This window comes from Ostrea edulis, chromosome 2 (genome assembly GCF_947568905.1).
Source record: "Ostrea edulis chromosome 2, xbOstEdul1.1, whole genome shotgun sequence".
NCBI classification, from domain to species: Eukaryota; Metazoa; Mollusca; class Bivalvia; order Ostreida; family Ostreidae; genus Ostrea; species Ostrea edulis.
Genome location: NC_079165.1, coordinates 58,697,894 through 58,709,081, shown reverse-complemented (window position 1 = coordinate 58,709,081; position 11,188 = coordinate 58,697,894). Strand labels below are relative to the sequence as shown.

General features: G+C 34.9%; 1 long non-coding RNA gene across 1 annotated transcript in view; it reads right to left on the bottom strand.

Moving 5' to 3' along the window:
* Positions 1–8,024: 8,024 nt before the first annotated feature.
* LOC130051829 (uncharacterized) overlaps positions 8,025–11,188 on the bottom strand; it is a 3,523-nt gene continuing 359 nt past the window's right edge. Inside the window, exon 2 of the long non-coding RNA XR_008800092.1 lies at positions 8,025–8,631. This is a non-coding gene — a long non-coding RNA (uncharacterized LOC130051829). The remainder of the gene's footprint in view (positions 8,632–11,188) is intronic.

Here is an 11,188-nt window from a genome sequence, read left to right as displayed (position 1 = left end):
ATTTTGTTTCCTGTTATTTGTAAAAATAATATCAGAAAATATTTATTTATCACTTACATGCTTATACTTATGTAACAGTCTAACAGGGACAGTGCCTCTGTTGAGGGTCAACCCCTGACATCTGGCTTTTCAGACATCTAAAGTTTTGTAGATCTATACTGTACATGACTGAATTCCGATGACTGAGCTCTGATAAAAATTTTGATGAAAGTAAAGTTACCAGAAGTGTCACAGTACATTGTAATGATAACACGAATACGAAATAAAGTTGAAACCTTAGTGTACAAAACCTGTATAAAATAAACGCACCAATCAACTCGGTATCATTTATAAAGATGCATCATTTCTACATATCTATATAAATCATGATAAACTACAGAAAATTCACGTGGAGTGTCATTGCCATGGATACAAAAAAATTGAAATCAGATTGTTTTACACCCACCCCCGGAAACCCATCGATTTCGTGAATTTATAAGGACAGTATCACCACAATAACTGAAATGATTTAATAAGGTCAAAACAAACTGGACTTCCGCTCGAATATAGTAGACCTGTTTACACAAGGCTCTATATTGCGAGTCTTACCAAACTGTACACGGGCACGGTGCACCAATCAAGTTGAAGTGTGAATTGGCTATGTATTTTACTGATAGGGAGGTTGTGACAAAATTTCAGGGAAATACCTGTATTCATAACGAAAAAAATCTGGAAAACTGTTTGACCTACTTTTACCTCTAAAGTAGGTCAAGTTGCACCAATCCAGCTAAAAATCCAAGCTGAACTTATATTCCTCTGAGAGGAAGCTTGTGACTACATTTCAGGGCTATAAGTAGGTCAAATACTTTTCTGGACTTTTTCTCATCATAGGTACAGGTCTTACGGGCGTATGTTGTACCGTTTGCAGTACTCATACTGAGAGAGGGTTTCGCCCTCTATTAATCTCACAACACTAGCTCGGTGTCTAGAAGATATCATAGACATTAGCAAGTGTTACATGTATAGATATAGAAATGTTGAACTTTTCATCGAGTAAAAAACCTTCGATCCATAATTCCATGCTCAAATAGCAAGTAGTCACATAAGCAGTTCTAAAATACCTCTAAAATGAAGTTGTTAGCAAATAATCAAAATTTTCAGGGCAGATCCCGTATCTTGAATTTGAAGATATGGATGGGTTTCTTGAAGTGCTTTTTGACAACGACAAAACACCCTCCTCGTTTAAACAAGGTTAATTATTAAGGAGCAGTCTTTCCAAACATTTTGTAAAAACTTAAACAAAATTACCTTTGCATTGCTAATATTTTTATCCTCTGTACGTTTGGTATCTATGTGTATCATTTTCTTCATGCACCCTAACATATCACAATTAAGTTCACAGAGATCCATCATATTTTGAGATATGTGCTGTTGTAAATAGTTAAGAATTCATCAGTTAAATAATCAACCTTTCCCTTGTTAAAACAACTGAGATATCTTTTTTTATTCAAAATATGGATGTATCTGAACAAAAACATTTCATGATTATCGCGTGCATGTACCCGTCATCCAGTGCCGCGCAGTACGTTTTCTGAATTCGAAAGACTGCTTTCCGGATGTTAGGAGAGTAAATCGAACAATGCTATGTTTGTTGTGAAATCAAAAATGAAAGGCTGTCTATTTTGCGCATACATACACAAGAAATCGATTTCAGAAAACAATGACAGCACGAGAAATGTAGCCATTGCTGAAACTTGCAAGAAAACTGTAAAATGGGGACAAATCTAATTTAATAATAAAAACGCACTAACTTAAAACAAACTACCTACATACACAGTTAACATACACAATATACAAATGTACATTTATTACAAAGAGCTATAAATTAAATGTAAACCTCATCAGACAAACACTCGTGAGATTCAATCAGCGAGATTTACCCGTTGTATTTGCATAATTCAGATTTTAAATGCAAGCCGAATATTAACAGGTCTCTTGTGACACTAAGACTTAGGGTTTATAGATGCGATAATTGACATTACGGATACCATGCACCATCAATTCAAACGGTTGATACAACGTAAAGTAATTCTATAGCGACAATACGCAAAAGTTTTTCAATTATCGTTGCAAGGAAGCATTATGATAGCAGACAAGCACGTAGAGTTAGGAATTTTAAATTTGGTCCAAAAAGAATGACATTAGAAAGTTGATTTTGAATTTACATGCTCGTATCTTGTATATTTTGCATGCAGGTACTTACTGTAATCCTGTGTATTCTCTGGGAAGTGGTCCAAGCTTCATACGTTTCTATGAGAGCTATTTGCAGACATCGCATATACAAGTCTAATAAATAATCCTCATCATCACGTGACATACATCCAGGGTATCAGCACCATTTTGGTCCTGTTTGTTTTCTTGCCAATCCATTCAATTTATGAACTATATGACATATTTCTGAATTCTGAAGCATGTTTGGTTTCTGCAAACTCAAAATCTACTGATATTCATGTTTGCTTCATTTTCATACTGTAGTGCATCAGCATTTATATAAATCAATTCAGCTTCTTAAATAAGCACCCCCAAATAGACCTGAAACTTGAATAAAAAACTTTGAAAAACATGCACACATAATTTCTTGATGATTCTTTTTAATGTTTGAAAAATTGCTTTCTATCGCTTTCATTTAATGGACTACAAGAAGCATTCTTACGATGTGGAATGCCATTTTCTTTAAGAAAAAAATAATTTATGTTTACAATCTAAAAACCTTGCGTCACTTCAGACCCTTATTGGTGAAAAAATGATGGAGGCTTGCACAGCTAAAAAATATATTTGATTTAACCTAGACCATTTGAAATTTATTTTCAGGAAAGGTGGTGAAGATGGATTTTCTCATTGGAAAACAGCTTAGGGAAATCAAAAGTAACAATGGACAAAAAGGAGTTGGGAGAATGCTAGCTGCAATAATGTAGCCCTATCCGGTTTTTTTTTTTTACTCTAACGTTTTCGCCCCCAATCCATGCCAACTGGCAATACATCAAATTCACTCATGGATGCCATCGTATTACATCCGAGATCTATGTCGAGTGCACGAGACGTTCGAGGAGTTCCGATTGACAATGCATTCCCAGAGTTATCTCTCCCTGAAAGTTGTGTCCCTTGTTCACCTTTTTTCTTCCCTTTTAGAGTAACCAGCAATGGTACACTTTCCACTTATCTAAATGAAACAACATTTATTTATAAAACCAACAAAAATGTATGTTCAATTTTTTAAATTATGGAAGATTTTGTATTGAATAACAAGAAAGAATGTTTTTCTTATGAAATATTTTTGTTGGATTAACTGATTTTATTTTTAATCTTTCACAGTAGATTTCATTGTTTATTAATATTTTCGGACATTGATTTATCTAAAGACAGAATATTATGGTTTAGTTTTGCCCTTGATGACTTTGATTTGTGCATCGAATTTTGTACAATGGGAAATTCTAAGTTTTTGATATGAAAAAATGATAAAGAACAATTTTTGATTTAAAAAACTCCAATCATGTTCTTTGAATTTAAATTCGGTTATTTCGTGACCCTTTAGGGCAGTTAGGGTCACAATATAGGGTCAAAAAATTTTCATGGGAATAAAATTTTAAAAATATCCCAGCTTAGCAACAGCAAGGCCAATGTGACTCAGCAGAGAGATGTGGTCCATGGGCCTCTTGTTCACTATGCAGTAAAATTTCAGTTGATTTCTTCAGTTAATCAATATATAATGGCTGTCGTGATAAGAATACATGTAATCTGTAGCAAGACATCAAGTTCACACAGGCCAATCTGGCAAAGAAATCTCATTCAGATAATCAAAGCATGTATAAAGTTCCTGTGGTATACACAAACATACTCGCGAGTCGACGTGTTGTGTCAATGTTAAGAATATCAAAGATATTGAATGTACAACCCGTGCAATTTGGCCATTCTGCATCACTGCGGAAGAATTCACAGAAAATCTGCTTCGTGCAGACCATATTATGATGGTTGGTAAACAGTGATGTTTTACAGTGGCATACTAAATTCTGTTGCTGTTTTTTTTTCCAGTTCCATTTCCTTCTTACTATCTATTTCTAACGATATCTGGGTTATATAACACTACAAACTGTGCATGGAGTGAGGTGTCTGCTGTGTATGTATAAACTGAGAAACGTCAAGCATTACGTAGAGTGCCGGTGTTGTATAGTAGCCTTTCCCCTATAGAACACCAAGACACCCCCCATCCCCCGAAAAAATGGCTATATAGTAGTCTTTCCTCCCAGAGATAAAGTAGATCTCCCCCCATAGCGAGGTTACCTTCCCCTCACGTTTTTTGGCTTTGATTTTAGAAAACAGATTGTGGAAAGTCAGTCGGGATTTGTACGACAAATATTGACATTGCATAGATCTAAGTATCGAAAAGTGTATATTGTCGATAGTTTGAATGTAGATACATGTATTTTCACAGGGCCACATTTTAGAGATATATTTTATGGTATTACTGAGAAAGTATAAAATATTTGGTAGACTGCATTATAACCTATTTACAAAAGTATTCAGTTTTCAATATATTTTGGCAGATGAATAGACGGAATTTCAGACACCCCCCTACAGAAAAGTCTTTCCCCAAAGTATTACTCGGGTAGGCAACATCTTGATCACTTCATCTTTTTATTCATCTAGTTTTCATATAACATCAAAAGAACTATATATAAGATTTTAAGAATCATAAACATTCACTCTCTTTGACAATTTTACCCCCCTACCCTGACACCTTGCAACCTGGTTTACAAAAATAAACTATTTTGTTAGATAACTAGTGGTTCTTCTATATGTGTGTTTAATTTCCTTCCAGAATAGAGAAAAATCTTGAATTTGTAAATACTACAGGTATTTTTTTTTTTTTTACTATACTAGCATTTTAGCCCCTCCCCACTTTGCAACCAGGCATTACTACAGCCCCTGCCCCTAGTATCATGAAATTTATAATTTTGGTAGATGTTTCCTTGTCCATCATTACTCAGTTTGCCTGTTATTTACCTAAGGGAAGTAGACAAGATTTCTTAAGGAATAATGCAATTTTAAATTTCATTATATGACCAATATGGCCACACCCTAACATAGGAACCCCTGTCCCGGGGGTCATGAAATTTAAAATTTTGGTAGAGGATTTCTGGCTCATCATTACTATATATTCAGTTAATCTGCTATATTTGCCTAGAAGTAGAGAAGATTTCAAAAGATTTTTGAAAAAAATATTTTTCATTTTTTATATTAAACATTAAAAATATAACTCATTTTATGTTGACAGCCAAAATTTTGACTTTCTAAATACAAAAATCTAAGCCATATTTTAGCCTTAACTCTGTTATGTAAACAAAGGCTCGAGTCTTTTTATGTTTACAAACAAACCATTGAAAAATTGAATTTGTAATATAAAGTATTTTAATTTTGCAAAGTCACAAATTTAACTTTTAGATGATACATTTTACCTAAAGAATACTTGAAATGATTGATTGATATGGAGACGTTACTTGAAATGTTAATAGATATAATAAACTGGGATCGATATCCATTTCTTTTGAAACCTTGGTAAACAATAACATACCGCTATCTTTGTTTACAAAACAAATAATGAACTCTCTAAAATGAACTTCCGTGATAATGTATAACCTTTATTTTTTGTGAAACCTCTTAAACACATTATACAGTAGATTTTGATCATTAAAAATGAAAAACTAAATTTTGGGGGAAATCATGATACAGTCTCTTTAAAGAATTGCATCAACTTTACAGTTTTTACCCTAACATTAAAGATTGGCATAGTAGTTTTTGAGAAGAAGTTGATAACACTGGACGGACGATGGAGCACGGACGGACGCAGACCATGCAATAGAAATAGGTCACCTAAGTGACCCAGGTGACCTTAAATGTTTATTACAAATGGTATTTATAAGATGTTATACTGAGTTCATTTAAGACATTAAACTGTATCGGAGAACAATTACGTAGTTTATGTTCTAAAAACGGCTCCTTAAATAGCATATTAAGGTGTTATCATTTTACAAGGGGACAAATTAGAGAGAAAATAAGTGAATCTCTTATATTCACCTTTAGATAAATATTTATAGGATTTCTAGTTGCATTCTAGAAATGAGTTTGAACATTCAAGAATAGTCGCTTTTTCATTTTTGTAAAAGAATATTAACAAAATAAAATCCACAAATCAGAGAGAAACGCACTGGACTGCAGTTTTAACACTTGAATGATTTTATCACACAATTTTTTATAATGTTTATATGAAATCTGAAAAGTAACAATGGGCCCATGGGCCACATCGCTCACCTGACCAACAGTTCCTAGCAATAAACAAGCTTAAGCAAAACTATCATTATACCAGTACTTTGATTCAGAAAAAAAAATTCAAAGGTAACAATTGAAATTCATTATGTAATTATTATCTCCCCTTGTAGAGGCCCTATGGTCCTTCACTTAAATGAGCCAGTGGTTTTGGAGAAGACGATTTTAAAAAGTCGACAATGCATTTTCACTATTATCTCTACTTATAAAAAGCGTGGCCCTTCATTTAAACAACCTTGAATTCCCTCTACCCCAGGTAGCTTTGTGCCAAGTTTGGTTGAAATTGGCCCAGTAGTTCTGGAGAAGAAGTCGAAAATGTGAAAAGGTTACAGACGGACAGACGACGGACAAGAGGTGATCAGAAAAGCTCACTTGAGCGAGCTATAAACGATTTAGGAGTGCATACTAAAAATCAAAACTTTTCCAGAATATTCTTCGTATAGGAATAAAATATGATGACGTTGTCCATCTGTCAGATTCAAAATAAATTCATCTATGGAGAAATTTGTAAACGAATATGTAGAAATCAAAGTACTGACAGTACAGCTGGGAGTTGCACCGCCTGAAATAGTTACGATTATATCGATAACATGTTCCCATCTATTGATCCAACAATGACCCTAAAACAGTTTCCTTTCAAAAACATATAATTTTAAAATTGAAAAAACCCACTATCTCTTTATGAGGTGTGAAGAATCATGTCTAGCGAGAGAGCGAGTTGATTCCTTATTAGCGGCAATTTGGAATCAGGGGTATGCAATCAACAGAGTTTTAGAATTTAAGTTTTACTCCACCATCTGTATGAAAAGTTCTGGTGTTAATCAAATGGAGAGAGAGACAATTTTGATTCCTCGTAGGATAGATACTTATCCATTTAACCAACAAATTCTGAGTTGCCTAAATAGTTGCTGTTGTACAAGAACGAAATATTCTGATATTTATGATCGTTTTACATAACATTCGACTGAATGAAACGATGTTTGTTTAATTAATATATACTTCCAAAAATCCCAATCAAGAGAAATCGGAAATTAACTATCCATTTAGGATATAAAAGAAGTGAATTCGAATAGCCAGAAAAGGATTAATTTTAGAATGGAAAAAATATGTATGGGAATGGTCCGCCTATATGTAACTGGAATGAAACTACATGTAGTAGGTTTTTCGTGGGGGTCATCTGGCTATAAAAAGAGGGAAATCCTAACATTGTAGCTGAAGTCTCATATTTGGCACAACTGTTGCTAATGATCAGCAAGAGACAAGTGATGACTCTAATTGGCCAATGTCTAGGCTACTTTCCACAGTGAATAATTATATTCATCGAAAGCCAATATTTTGTGGTAAAGATATATGAAAAATCGGAAGAAATAAAGGTCCTTTTATCACAAAATTGGAAACAATATTCAATATTTGCTCTCTTGCACCTCCTGTCGTTCTTCCACTCACTCTGCTTGTATGTCAACTCTATCTCAAACACGAGCACATGTAAATGTTCCAGTTAAACTATACACTTCTGCTATTTACATTTACTTAAATTTCTTTATTGGACCTAGTAGATTCCAAACTTCGTATCATTTACACGTACAATGTTAAGTTTTTTAAAATCCACTGTTCTCCCTTACACGTATATCAGTCTATGGCAAAAAGGAAATGAACACAGGTAGGAAGGTTTTGAGTTCTTTATATGTACAACAATACGCCGGTTTCGAGATACGTCCGAGTTATTTCCCTTTGGAGAACTCTCGTACATAGTAAGGCGCGAAAGAATTTGTTTACACGCGGGAGTGGGACAGATATTCATCATAGCGTAAGTGAATGTACTCAGAAAGTTTCTCATACGCTGTTTGAAAACCCGTATTTGAATGATATACAAACTAAGTAAGAGATAAATATTTAGAGAGTAATTAATTACATAGAATTATTATCCTATCACGTTGTTTCGCTGGTCATAAGTACCATATCCAAGACATTTCTTACAAATATGACATTGTTTGTATGTTTCCACTTCGGTAAAACATTTCTTTCGATAGTATTTAGTATTTCCCACATTTACATATTTAAAGAGAAGCCGCTTTTAATACATTTCATCGTCTTCCTCGTTGGCTGTATATCCACTCTGTCCCACTTAGGCATTCAAAGTTCCACTAAATGCACCTCCTATACAGAAGAGTTCGTATCTCGAAACTGACGTATTAGAAGGTCTGCCGACAGGATGATGATGGTTGAATAGTCAGGGCGCTGTTGGTACACTTCACTTTGGTAAATTCACACCTGAAAAAAAAATCTCATCATTGCAGAGATCTTCAACAACAACAAAAAATAGATAAAATCCAACAAGAAATGTTGACTTCAAAATCAAAATTGTAAGTTAAAACAATGACATTTTTTCAAATATTTAGCATGGCAAACTATATAGTTGTTATGAAACAAACAGATACTGCAGCAACCCATTGACAACTAAATAAATGACTGGTGAAATTGAGACTTGCATTAATTGGTCGTCGACAAAATAAAGTAATTTTACTCTTTAGAACATGATTCGTATAAATATTCCGAAAGAATTTTTTGATAGCATACCTATTTCAAGGAGAGATAACTCTAGCTCAAGGTGTGCTTTGCATATAAATTTAAAAAATGTATGAGCATAATGTCTCACTCACATATCAATATTACTATACTAATATTGGTCTTTATAAGGCTTTGGTTAATAAATTATATACTAATTTATAATTATGCTGCCACTTAAATTTTTCATATATTTATTGATAAGATAGGAGTCAAATACATTTGAGAGAAATGATACATATATGAGCTACTTGCATTTGACCTTTAATTTAATTTGACTAGGAATTCCAAAGAAATGCTTGTCAAATTAATTTGATCGAAGTTGTACAGAAATTCAACTGGTACGATGGTTAAACTGTTGACTTCTGTCAGCGAGAATGCATTGACACGTGATAATAATAATGATTTCTTACGAAAATAGTAATGCAAGCAAATTTTTCAAAGGATCCGAACTTGCAATACATATTTGAGAAGAAAGGGGGTTTGTGTTGATGGCCAAGAATTCGTTGGACTCTGGCGTTTTACATAGAGGAAACAGATAACGACGTATTTCATAAAAATATCGTTGATTTATTAAATGGTACCCAAACTCCTTGTAAAATGAAGTAGAACCACGTTAACCTCAAGTTTTCATTATTTATAATTAATAATTTGTCATAAGCAGGGGCGGATCCAGGAATAGCGGTTACGGGGGGGGGGGGGGGGGGCGCCACTTTATGAGGCAGGGGGTCTAGGGGCCGCCCTGGTGGGGGCCAAGCCCCCGGAAGCATCTGGATTTTACAGATTTTATTGGGCTTGAAATATGTTTAAGTCATTTGTACTATTTTCTATCATTTTGGATAAGGTGAAATTAGTAAAATGACGCAAATTTTAAGGGTTTTTGGAAAAAATTAAGTTCTCCCAATAAAGTAATTGAAGAAATCAAAAGATTTTGTCATTTATTTCTACGGGAGTGGAAGAAATAATTGCTTCTTTTATCATTTAGTACATTTTTCTAAACAAGATACCACAATTTACCTTAACTTTGAAAATTTTAGGGGGGGGGGGGTGGTAAGTGTGGGCAATAGAAACATATTTTGCACAAAACGCTTTATATAATCACAGTAACTGTGTCGCCAGGGAGTAGGAGAGATCCGTCTTCACTACAACCAGTCTTTTTAAAATTTCAAAAGAAATATGTGGCTTCGGAACTCCTCTACAAGAATTAAGGGTAACAACCGAAGGAAAACTTATAAAGAAAACTAGATATCTTAGAAGATCAGACGATACGTTAAACAATAAAAGACAGATTTCAACAATTAAAAAGATCCTGAAAGAAAACAGATCTCGTGTTACTTTGGTAAACAATAATCAACGAATCATGCAAACAAAGGGCGATAATTTTCAACATCAGGTTTTCCTCAGTCAAATAGTTAGGACCTTCTGCAGTCTAAAGCCAGTCGGAATGGAGGGAACTAGAAAGTTGATGGGTACAAAACCTCTACAAAGTCAATAGAAGACGTGCTAACTACTGAAAGAATTTTCCAATAAGAGAGTCGAATTTCTGTGAAGATCTATCAAGCATATCTCAAACAAAGCACCATACCCTTTGAGTGGAAGACAGGGAATGAGGTACATGTACTCATCTTCAATAAGGCGTAAAAGCAAGATGTTAAACTATTGCACGTCTCGGTGATGTATAAATACTCATTGGCGGCTGAATATACATTTAGCAGACACCAGTAGGGTATTGCAGGATTCTGCACGTGGATTAAATAAACGCCGATCAAGTGTATGTCATTCTGTCCTAACAATAAAGAACATAGCAGCTGAATGCATCACACAGAAGACACAGGCACGGCAATGTCATATTCCAATTAATTTCTCCACAAACTGTTGACAAGGCGTCCCACCGACACCCTCTGCAATTGGATAAGAGGGAACAATCTTGGAGGCTGCGCTCAACATGTTCTGCTGGAGGGAACCACTTTATGAACAGCTCCGTTCCTGTATATGGTGTCCGGATAGAGCCATTTGCAAAAGCGTGACTGCGCGTTAGTCACAACACGCCGTCACACCAACAATCAACGCGCTTTCGTGCTCTCATGCCAACAAGCAACGCGCCTTCGCGCTCTAACGCTAATAAGCAACGCGCCTTCGCGCCATCACGCCAACAAGCAACACGGCGCGAAGGCGTGTTGCTTGTTGGCGTGAGGGGCGCGAATGTGTGTTGCTTGTTGGCGTGAGAGCGCGAAGGCGCGTTGCTTGTTGGCATGAAGGCGCG